This window comes from Hylobates moloch, unplaced genomic scaffold (assembly GCF_009828535.3).
Source record: "Hylobates moloch isolate HMO894 unplaced genomic scaffold, HMol_V3 SCAFFOLD_11, whole genome shotgun sequence".
In the NCBI taxonomy this organism is placed as follows: domain Eukaryota; kingdom Metazoa; phylum Chordata; class Mammalia; order Primates; family Hylobatidae; genus Hylobates; species Hylobates moloch.
This window is the reverse complement of record NW_026652286.1, coordinates 78,281,059-78,293,869: the sequence shown is the minus strand read 5'-3', so window position 1 is coordinate 78,293,869 and position 12,811 is coordinate 78,281,059. Positions and strand designations below refer to the sequence as shown.

The 12,811-nt window shown below is 34.4% G+C and overlaps 1 protein-coding gene across 8 annotated transcripts in view; it reads right to left on the bottom strand.

Annotated features, from left to right (window-relative positions):
- Positions 1–12,811, bottom strand: part of GRIA4 (glutamate ionotropic receptor AMPA type subunit 4) — a 392,397-nt gene that overhangs the window by 199,723 nt on the left and 179,863 nt on the right. The gene's annotated exons all lie outside the window — the stretch shown is intronic.

Here is a 12,811-nt window from a genome sequence, read left to right as displayed (position 1 = left end):
AATAAGTGATGTTGACCATTTTAAAAAAATATTTTTTTCTTTGCAAAAGGGTTATGTTTTGCTTTAACAGGTCCCTTTCTTACAACACAGATCTTATTTATGCCCACAAAATGCTTAATTAAGAAGGATAGTAGGTTTAGAACTTTGAATGCAAAAAAGACTTGAAAAATTTTAAATTTGCATACTTGTGAAAAATTGATAGTTTATTGGGGTAAAGTAGAAAAGATGGCTTGTACAAAAGAGCCCACGCCCATTCATTATTTACTGAAAATCTGCTATTTGCTAAATAGCTCTCATTCATGCAGCACATACTGACTGAGTGGCCACAGGGGCCCAGCACTTGCTGTCTACCAGGGTTTCAAAGATGAGAAAGGCCAGACTCCTGCACTCATGGCAGTTATAATAATGAAATGCTCCTTTCAAGGATGAATATTGAATTAAATATTTTATTAACAAAAGTGAATTGTGAATATTCACTATTGATCAAACCTGTATGTAAATTACAGAAATGATGAGGGATTTGCAGAAACTGCTTTTGAAAGTCTCCCAAATTGATTCTGGTTATAAGGCTACTAAATTGTATTGCAATTAATTTGCAAAAACAATATAGGAATACATATTTCTGCACATTTCTAGAATAAAGTCAATAATACTTATTAGTCTTAAGACAACTATAACCTTCCCAGTGTCGGTAGTGACCCAGGTACTGTTCTAAGCGTTTTTCACAGATGGGTTTTATTAATCTTCCAAAAACAACCATGTCAGGGAAGTACTATTATTGTCTCCATTTACTTGTGAGGCTAAGGTACAAGGAGATTCAGCAATCCAAGGCCGGCTACATACGTAGAGGAAGCAAAGTCAGGATATAAATCCAAATAGGCTTACAAACAAGTCTATTCTGCTCTAATAATTCGGTTACATTTAAATCTATACTCTAGTGATTCATCTGTTTCAATGCAGCTTTACATCACCGGGTATTGTGAAGCTAGGTGCTGGTGCATTTTCTTAAAATAATTCTGTCTCTTGAACTTTCAGCCTCAATTATGATAAACTGATAAGATTTTTACTCATACACACACACACACACACACACGCACACACACACAACATCCAGAATGTTTTATCTCTTTTTATTTCAAGGTCTGTCATTTTTTGAAAAGTGTAGTTCATAAAATGTTTTAATATTGTCTGTGAGTAAAAAATATCCAATGTATTTTGAAATGTCAACTATGTTAGGAAGAAACCTATGGATGATAAAGGAAGCTTTGCAATGTTTCTGATGAGCAGCTGTTCTGGTTGGTTGAATCCTTCCTTAGGATGACCGTTATTGAGTCTTTATACTTCTGCACTGGCATTATGCTTCCTCTGAAAGGAATTCAGAATTATCCAAATGAATGGAAAGAGATCTATCTGTGTGCAATTGGATAATTCCCAGTGTAACAGCTGTGTGGGGCTAACACTGAAAGTGACTCTTGAAATGAGATTATGTGACTTTGTGTTCCCTTCATTTTGTATTTAAACTTTCCCAAGTGTTTGAGAACTGCATCCATTAAATTGTTCCTATCGGATTAGTTCAAAATGTCTTTTAGTTCACTGCAGTGGTAAAGCTAATATGTATATTTTCTTTTCTTCCTTGACAGTTATATGTTTGGGGAGAAAAAGAGACATAGTAAAATACATTTCTCCGTGAATTATTTTACTCTTAATTTTCTTCCAGGGTAGCACAGAATTATTCAAGTAAAAACATAAAATTTAGTTTCAGAAGGTTACAATTTTAAGTTCATCTCAGAGTAAAGGGGGCATAGCCCTTATTAAACAGCTATGGTGGGCCAGATATTGAGTTGCATATTGATAAAACTTTAAATTTATTATTTTGTTTGTGTATGAATGTACGTATGTATGTATTTTATATTTCACTCAATCTTCCAACCTACCTGAGATTTAGAAAGTTGAGAAACAAGCCAGTAAATGCTGAAGCGAGACCTCAAACCTGAGCCAGGTCTATCTGAGCCCAAAGCCCTTGACCTTCTTGTAACATACTAGCATTGCTCTTCTGTTCGTGAATTGTCATCTTGGTCTTACATAGAGGATGAAGAGGCAATTCCTTGGTGGGATCTGAGAGGCACACAAAAATTCACCTATAACAGTGCTTAAATGCACACCCCTTTCTCTGTTCAATGCAGTCTTCAGGTTAAGACTGTGTTTCTCACACTTGAGAAATCACAGACCTCAAAGAGTATCTTCAGACTTCCAGCATTCCATGGAGCCTAATGTGAAAAAACCACCTTAAAACCTGAACTCTATAACTTTGCTTAATGGATTGATGCAGCGTAATGGAAAATGAAAATTTACACTGTTACAGAAACACTGAAATCATGTATTATTTGGTTTTAAGAGGATTCCTAATAAGCCATTACTAATTTTCTATTATTATGATTGAAACAAAAGCACGCATTTTAAGAGTCTCAGAGAAGCTGAGCATTTCTTAGTATGAAAACTTTTGAAAATTGAATTTCATTTCTAAGAAACACTATTAACACCAAACACATATCTCGATAGGTTGCACATTACTCAGAATTATCCATTAAAAAGTTAGCACTGATTAATTGTGATATTCATTAGTAAGTATCTAGAACAATTCTTAGGGAATGAGGCACAGGCTAGATATATTTCCCTATGGGAAAGATGTCTGAACTATCAGCTCAAGGGATATTGGTAAGGAAACAGATAAGAAAACTCAGACTTGGGCCAAATTTGTTGCCCCTGAGCTGATCGTACGGGTCTCAAATTCAGCAAGGGGAACAGGTTGCAAGCTTTCATCTATGCTTTGGAAAACAAGATGAATTTTCCTAGGCACCATCTTCTGCTTCAGATTTGTTTATTTTACAATTAACAAAGGGGTACTGTCTCCCCTGAATCCTTAAGCAAAATGACTCAAAAAGCCTAATACCCTTTTGTTAATTGTAAAATAAACAAATCTGCAGTGAAGAAATAAATGCCTCTTTTTATTGGGTGCTGGTAGGGTGTCTTTTTAATCACTTGTTCTAGGCCATCTGGTAATAATTTACTCTTGCGTTCACTATAACTTTAAAAGTAAGCAGAAATTGCACTGCATATTTTGGTGTCTCCGATTCTTGTGCGGTTTGTAAATGGTTGTTAAAAGAACTGTAAATTCAATTACACCGACCTATAAATTGAACAAATACCAATGAGGTAAATTTTTTTCTTTAAGAACTAAGACATACTCTATATAGATGCATTCCCTTTTGTTTTCTATGAGCAGAATTATCAAAATATAAAATAAAATGTACCCCAGAAATTGTGAATCAAAATAAAAAGGAAATAGTATGCAATTTACTTACGTAGAAACGTAACTGATGATTAAAAAACCCCTGTTTGCAGATGACCTGATTGTACATCTAGAAAACCCCATTGTCTCAGCCCAAAATCTCCTTAAGCTGATTAGCATCTTCAGCAAAGTCTCAGGATACAAAATCAGTGTACAAAAATCACAAGCATTCTTGTACACCAATCACAGACAAACAGAGAGCCAAATCATGAGTGGACTCCCATTCACAATTGCTTCAAAGAAAATAAAATACCTAGGAATCCAACTTACAAGGGATGTGAAGGACCTCTTCAAGGAGAACTACAAACCACTGCTCAATGAAATAAAAGAGGATACAAACAAATGGAAGAATATTCCATGCTCATGGGTTGGAAGAATCAATATCGTGAAAATGGCCATACTGCCCAAGGTAATTTATAGATTAATGCCATCCCCATCAAGCTACCAATGACTTTCTTCACAGAATTGGAAAAAACTACTTTAAAGTTCATATGGAACCAAAAAAGAGCCCACATCACCAAGTCAATCCTAAGCCAAAAGAACAAAGCTGGAGGCATCATGCTACCTGACTTCAAACTATACTACAAGGCTACAATAACCAAAACAGCATGGTACTGGTACCACAACAGAGACATAGATCAATGGAACAGAACAGAGCCCTCAGAAATAATGCCACATATCTACAACTATCTGATCTTTGCAAACCTGACAAAAACAAGCAATAGGGAAAGGATTCCATATTTAATAAACAGTGCTGGGAAAACTGGCTAGCCATATGTAGAAAGCTGAAACTGGATCCCTTCCTTACACCTTATACAAAAATTAATTCAAGATGGATTGAAGACTTACATGTTAGACCTAAAACCATAAAAACCCTAGAAGAAAGCCTAGGCAATACCATTCAGGACATAGGCATGGGCAAGGACTTCATGTCTAAAACACCAAAAGCAATGGCAACAAAAGCCAAAATTGACAAATGGGATCTAATTAAACTAAAGAGCTTCTGCACAGCAAAAGAAACTACCATCAGAGTGAACAGGCAACCTACAGAATGGGAGAAAATTTTTGCAACCTACTCATCTGACAAAGGGCTAATATCCAGAATCTACAATGAACTCAAACAAATTTACAAGAAAAAAACAAACAACCCCATCAAAAAGTGGGCGAAGGACATGAAGAGACACTTCTCAAAAGAAGACATTTATGCAGCCAAAAAACACATGAAAAAATGCTCATCATCACTGGCCATCAGAGAAATGCAAATCAAAACCACAATGAGATACCATCTCACACCAGTCAGAGTGGCCATCATTAAAAAGTCAGGTGCTGGAGAGGATGTGGAGAAATAGGAACACTTTTACACTGTTGGTGGGACTGTAAACTAGTTCAACCATTGTGGAAGTCAGTGTGGCAATTCCTCAGGGATCTAGAACTAGAAATACCATTTGACCCAGCCATCCCATTACTGGGTATATACCCAAAGGACTATAAATCATGCTGCTATAAAGACACATGCACACATATGTTTGTTGTGGCACTATTCACAATAGCAAAGACTTGGAACCAACCCAAATGTCCAACAATGATAGACTGGATTAAGAAAATGTGGCACATATACACCATGGAATACTATGTAGCCATAAAAAATGACGAGTTCATGTCCTTTGTAGGGACATGGATGAAACTGGAAACCATCATTCTTGGTAAACTATCGCAAGGACAAAAAACCAAACACCGCATGTTCTCATTCATAGGTGGGAATTGAACAATGAGAACTCATGGACACAGGAATGGGAACATCACACTCCGGGGACTGTTGTGGGGTGGGGGAAGGGGGTAGGGACAGCATTAGGAGATATACCTAATGCTAAATGACGAGTTAATGGGTGCAGCAAACCAACACGGCACATGGATACATATGTAACAAACCTGCACATTGTGCACATGTACCCTAAAACCTAAAGTATAATAATAAAAATAAACCCACGAAATTTAGACTTCAAATTGTGGGAGAGAAAAGAACAAGAGCACATATGAATAAATAAAGGCAGTAACTAGGAGATCCACAGATAAGATGCTTCTGTTGGAGTCCTTGTACAAAAGAATGGGAGCATTGTGTGAGAGAATTTTTCAGGTTGTGATGTGGGCCTGTAGACACACCAGGAAACAATATGACAGAATGGGGTCCTGGGGGAAAACATGTATTACATCTGACTAATGTTAACATTTTCAAAGGGTTTTGTGGCAAATGTTAAATTAGGAAACACAAATGCAAATTTTCAAGTTTCTGTAATTAAATTAGTATAAATAAACATCAGAAGTTATTAGCAGTTTGAATGTAAGATCAGTTTTGAAACTGATTTAAAAGTCTAGTCATTATTTTGTCCTTCACTGTTCGAACTTGAGTCAGTCTAAATGGCAACTGAAAAGATGAATTAGATAATAGTGACATGAGCTAGAGGTTGAATGACTCCAGTTGTGATATGTATGTGTGTGTGTGAAAGAAAGGCATGACACAAAAGTATGCTGCTATTTTTCTTTTGTCACTTTAAACTAATCAAACCTGTAGTAATAAGATGATTACATTTTTGGAAGGCAGACAAGAAGTGTTCATGTTTGGAGTGTGCCAAGTTTCCTGCAGACTAAAGTGCATGATTTTTCATTGTTGAATTATGGTTATGATATGGTTACGATCATTTTTCTTTCATTTCATCTTGTAAAACTTCTAATATAAATTCATATATTAATTGGAAAATAATAACAAAAAGGAAGTGGCATTACTTCTAGTGAGGTTTTTATCTTTCAGCAATAATAATTGTTTTCTTTATATCTACATTAAAATTTTTATTCATCTTGGAATATTTAGTTTTAGTCTTGTCCTCCTTTGTATACAATACCTAAAAATGAAATAAGATTTTTTAAAAAACTTTATGGGCAACATTTAAAGTAAAATGTGAAATGTGAGCTAAATTTCTTTTGCAATGTTGTAGAGAACCAGTGAATTTACCTGCATGAGTGCAGATCTTATTGATCAGAAATAGGTACTCTCTACTCTGTGATGTTGAATAATAGTTCCATTCTAGAAAATAGAGATTATACTTAATTAATCAGATTATTAAATACTCAGGGTCCTTGGCATATTTCATGTTTCTATTATTCAGGTCTGTTGCCTTTCTTTTGCCCACTAACAACAGAGCCTGCATCACACGTCAATCATATAAATATTCCATAAATTTGGCCCTTTTTTTCCTGTTCTTAGTAGGCAGTAAAGTGTATATTCTAAATAATGAAATAACATTATTTCGAACAAAAATAGGGCTTAAAAGCATGGGGGAAGATTACACATAGGAGATCACTGTAGCAGATAGTCAGGGTACACCTAAGGTTCAGTGTGTTGCAATTATCTCTTTGAGAACTATTTAATGTTCCACAATTCCACTATCTTAATACTTTTACCCTTTAAAGCAATTCCTCTAGTCAGTGTGATATGCCCCCACTGAAAGATTCCTTAGCTTTGACATAACTACCATTAAATGGAAATGACCGATTTTTCATAATAATCTATAAATGTGAGCTATTATATATAAATGTACATTTTATCCTTCTATAGTTAGCTTACCATGATCCTTTGAATGAAGCATGAGATAAGATCTACATTATCAACTGTAGCCTTGTAGTATAATTTGAAGTCAGGTAGCGTGATGCCTCCAGCTTTGTTCTTTTGGCTTAGGATTGACTTGGCAATGTGGGCTCTTTTTTGGTTCCATATGAACTTTAGTTTTTTCCAATTCTGTGAAGAAAGTCATTGGTAGCTTGATGGGGATGGCATTGAATCTATAAATTACCTTGGACAGTATGGCTATTTTCACGATATTGATTCTTCCAACCCATGAGCATGAAATGTTCTTCCATTTGTTTGTATCCTCTTTTATTTCATTGAGCAGTGGTTTGTAGTTCTCCTTGAAGAGGTCCTTCACGTCGCACTATTCACAATAGCAAAGACTTGGAACCAACCCAAATGTCCAACAATGATAGATTGGATCAAGAAAATTTGGCACATATACACCATGGAATACTATACAGCCATAAAAATGATGAGTTCATGTCCTTTGTAGGGACATGGATGAAGTTGGAAACCATCATTCTCAGCAAACTATCACAAGGACAAAAAACCAAACACTGCATATTCTCACTCATAGGTGGGAATTGAACAATGAGAACACATGGACACAGGAAGGGGAACATGACACACCAGGGCCTGTTGTGAGGTGAGGCAGGGGGAAGGGATAACATTAGGAGATATATCTAATGTTAAATGACGAGTTAATGGGTGCAGCACACCAACATTGATGTATACATATGTAACAAACCTGCACGTTGTGCACATGTACCCTAAAGCTTAAAGCGTAATAATAAAAAGAAAAGATCTACACTATCTATACTATACAACACTGATTTAATCTTTAATAATGCCTTCCTATGCTTAGTTGGTGTTTTGTTTTGTTTTGTTTTGTTTTGAGACGTAGTCTTGCTCTGTTGCCCAGGCTGGAGTGCAGTGGCGTGATCTCAGCTCACTGCAACCTCTGCCTCCTGGGTGCAAGCAATCCTCCTGCCTCAGCCTCCTGAGTAGCTGGGATTACAGGTGCGTGCCACCATGCCCAGCTAATTTTCGTATTTTCGTATTTTTAGTAGAAACGGGGTTTTACCATGTTGGTCAGGCTGGTCTCAAACTCCTGACCTCGTGATCCTCCCACCTCGGCCTCCCAAAGTGTTGGGATTACAGGCGTGAGCCACCGTGCCCAGCCCCTCTGGTACTTGATGTTCCTAATGTTTTATTTATACTCATGAACTAAACTAGAAAAGCAATCATCAAGGATCTGTTTAGGGATTTGTGCATAGCATGCAATGATCCCCTTCCCTGACTGTCCAATCCATTAACTGAATCCCTGTGTTTATAATAAAATAATACTAGGTCACAAAAGCTAGAAGGACTTTAAAAGCATAGGTGAAAACTACACATGAGGAAAGCACTGCCTTCAGTTATTTGGGCGAGGAGAATTCCTTACCAAATCTGAGCCAATTGAGTTTTTTTTCTAGAAATTTGGAATAAAAATGGAAAGGACTTTACCTAGTTCAGTTCAGTTTGGTTTAATCTCAGTATTTAAATCAGTATCTGCAAAGCGACTATCTTTGAGTCACCCTTGCAATATAGGGAAGCTGGACTGTAGGAAAATATAAGAATGAAGCCCAAAAAGGTCCTACTGTCTGGCCCGGATGATTCTTCAGTCAGTTCTCGATCTCTGTCCCTTTCTGAGCTCTCTGCATTCTTGAACATATGATTTATGATGTAATCCTGCGTGCTAGCTGTAGTGGGTTTCTGTTAGTTTCAACTGAATAATTATAAAAGGTATTTTTTTGTGGTTGTTATTGTGCATCTATTATTTTTAAGATTAAAATGATTGAGATGAACGGTTGTCACTTCAGTGTGTGAAATGGAATGGGAAAGCTGAACTTTTCCAAGCTCTCTGCCATTTTTCCATGAACCTAGGCTTCATCTTGATGGTATTTGGATCTATAAAATTTTTCATAGAAAAGATATGTTATTTGAATAATCTATTATTTTAGGTACCATTGAAACAATTTTAAAGATTTTCTTGAATGGTCATGTATTAAAATGAATGGGACTTTGTTTAATAAGATGATTATAGCTTTTGTTTAAATAAAATATAAGAATGTAAGGAAAGACATATGAATATTAAATATGTAGAATGTTTCATCTCATTCGGGAGTGATATATTCAAGTACTGTCATTTGCCTGACATTATTGGGTAATTTCACAAATCATCTCATGTAAATAAAAATTTCTAGTTAACTGAAGCATATAACTAAATGACAATAAAAATCATCCACTTTGAAGGAATATTTTCTTAGATTTATTTCATACCAGCTTTCTTTCTTTTAAAACATGTTTTTTCCCCTGATTTTAAGAGCAATACCTGTTCATTAAAGAAGAACTTTATTGTAAAATAAAGTATGAAAAAAATTAAAATCACTTATATAATCTCAGTTGCAGAAGTAAGCACTGTTAATGACGTTTGGAGCATGGTTTTCATTTATAACATTCCATGTGTGTGCATGAGTGTGTGTGTGTTTTTGTGCTGGTGTTGGCTGGCACTAAAACCTCCAAGAAGAAGACACACTCTTCTCCCTGGATAAAACCGGGTACCACGTGGATGCAGGGCCAAGAGAACTCCCTGTTAGTGTCACGGTAGTAGAACATCTTGGTATAGGTTTATCCAAAATGCAGTTTGAGATTAGAAATACTTTTTAGGAAAAGGGAGCAGGAATTTTTGTTTTAAACTGGTGGTGCTTGATGTTACCTCTGTTCATGACCCCAAGCATTTCAGTAAAGTCTATTCACAAATGCTTTGTGAGGGTGGACTTTCACATCTGGCTCTCTGCTGTGTGGGGAGAGATGCAACACTAAATGCAGTAATCTTTGGGACTTTCCAAATCATGGAAACGGTGGTTCAAGGAACTTCTATCTAGACCTCAGAGACTAGGGAGACTGCAGGTGAGATCTGAGATATATGTGTTTATTGAGCATTGCTATGTACCCAGCACTCGCTAAACAGTTTACATGAATTATCTCACTTGATTTCCGTAATAATCCAATGTGGTTAGTGGTAGACCTGGAATTCAAATATAAACCATCTGTTTTATGAATCAATCTCTCTCTTTACTATCTATTTATCCATACATATGTCACAAAGAATATACTGTTCTATTTTTTCTTCTTAATAATGTTGAAACAAGTTTGATATATTCATATAATTTTTTTGAAAATACAATTATTCCTTTCTACATAGTATGTTGGTAAAATATGATTTTAAAATTCAGATGTTGCATATTTAAGTATTTTTTTGCTGCCATAAATAATAGTGTAATAAATGCCCTAACATCATAATGAAGTGAGCAGATTTTATTGTGAAACTACACAATCTTTAGTGTATTGTGTACAATGATTTATTCTTTAGTAGTTATGTAATTTGTAGCAACTCTCCTAGCCTCTTTGAATCTCAATGTCTTTATCTTTGAAATGGGAAAAATAATTTTATAATAAAATTGTTAGGTACTATTTCCAAAATACTAAGCTGGCATATCCTGGAGTATTCAATAAATAGCATCTACTTTTGTATTAAAAATTATAAATATATTTATTTACATTACATTTTCAGTATGTATGCAAATTTCAGACTTTTTTTAAAAAGAAAAATCTGACAAATGGAAGTTCTTAATGTAGATTTTAGTCTGTATTACAAAATTTTCTCAAAAAAAATTGAGAAAATTAATGCCACCATCGGTGATATTTGAGGGGGACTTACTTTCTAAATGCTTGATAAAGTTGGGTGTCATTATTAGAAAGAGGTACTTTCTGACAAGTGTACAATATTTTACCTTTTTAACTATTTAATATAAGGTTGAAAATATTCTATATACCTGTTGACTGTTCATATTTTTTATTTTATGGAATGACTGCTTATATTTTTGTCTATTTTTAAAAGTTGGTTTATTTTTTCATATTGATTTGTAATTAAACTTTATTTCCAGTCATATATAGTGAAATGGTTTTTCCTAGCTGTCATTTGCCTGTCAATTTTGTTTTCATACAGAAAATTAAAATATTTTTCAGGCCTATTTTTGTCTTTAAATTTTTTTCCTTTATTTTTATGCTTAGCCATCTCTCCTTTGGCCAAATAAACACATAATTACATAAATAAATAAGCATATATGGTATCTTTAGCATGCCTTCAGATTTTACACGTCAACATTTACCATTTTTTATGGTAAGTTAAATAATGGTCCCTGAAAATATCCAGATCCTAATTCCTGGAATCTGTGAATATTGTCTTATGTGAAAAATGCGTGTTTTGGAGATGTGCTTAAATGAAGGGTTTTGAGATGTGGAGATTGTCCTGGATTGTCCATGTGGCTCTGTCGTCACAAGTGTCCTGGTAAGAGGGATGCAAGAGGAGAAGGCATGTGAAGATGGAGCAGGGAGAGATTTGAAGATGCTAGGCTGCTGGGCTTGAAGATGGAGGAAGGGGCCAAGTACCAAAGAATGCAAGGAATGGAGCTCTGGAAGCCTGAGAAGGCAGAGAAATGGATTTTACTCTAGAGTCCAGAAGGAGCTTGGCCCTGTGAACACCTTAATTTTAGCCTAGTGAAACTAATTTTTCCTTCTGACATCCAGAATTGAGGTAGAATAAATGTGTGCTGTTGTAAGCCACTGACTTTGCAGTAATTTATTACAGCATCCATAGAAAACTGATATATATTGATAATGTGTTGTGAGAGTCGATAAAATGCAGGGACTTAATTTTATTTTTTCAAATAACCAAATGATCAAGCACTGTTTATTGTGTGATCCAAAAGTTTCAAACTGACCTGAAATGTCATCCTTATTTTGTAGTAAATCCCTAAGTATAATTCATTTCTTTATTCTCTTTTATTGATAGGGCTATAAATTTTGGATCAGGAATAGAGTTGAATATTTTTATCTTATAAATTGTAACATCTGATACGAAGGCAGCTACTTCCTGCTTACCTTTCTCCTACCACCAGTATGCCTTTACATTTTTTTATTAGCCTCAAACATTAATACTACTTTGAGATGAATGTTAAAACGTATTTGCCTTTTGAAGAAACAAGTTCCTGAAATTAAGATATACATTTTTCCCTATTCCTTCAATTTCCACTTTTATTCTTTCATATTTCCACCTTTTCTTAGAAATCTTAAGTGCTGTTTTTACTTTACACGTAGTAGATTTACTTTTATCTCTTACTATTTAATAAACTTTTTAAGTCTATAAATTTATATCTCAGTATGGCTATGATTTATTAAAGTGCTATTTTTGTTTCTTTTCATTATTTTTAAATAGTTTTATATTAAATTTTGATTTCCTCTTTGCCTCAAGCTCTTTTTTATATTTTAAAATATATTTATGTAAATCTTGATTTCTAATAATTAATTTTTGCTATTAGCATATATTTATTTATCACTATACTAGCAAATATGGCTTCTATAATTTTTACTTTTCTGTAATCTACTAATTTTGATGGTACTTACTATATAGTCAATTTTTATAAATGTTCCATAAAGCATATGCAAAAAAATTTTATTCTCTCTTTGTAGCATAATTAATTTTATATCTTAAAATTCATTAGGTATAATATTCAAATCCCATATAGCCATATTTTAATGATATTTTTATTACTTATTAGTACTTATTACTTTAATTATACTCCTAATGATACTCTTGTATAAACCAAGGGTAATATTTTAAAACTCTATAATTTTTATAGTTTTTAATTATATGTGTGGATTTGATATTGTATTAGTTCATGGATAAACATGATAGATTTGAATATTAATTATGAATTCAGTTATTATAAAGCCAG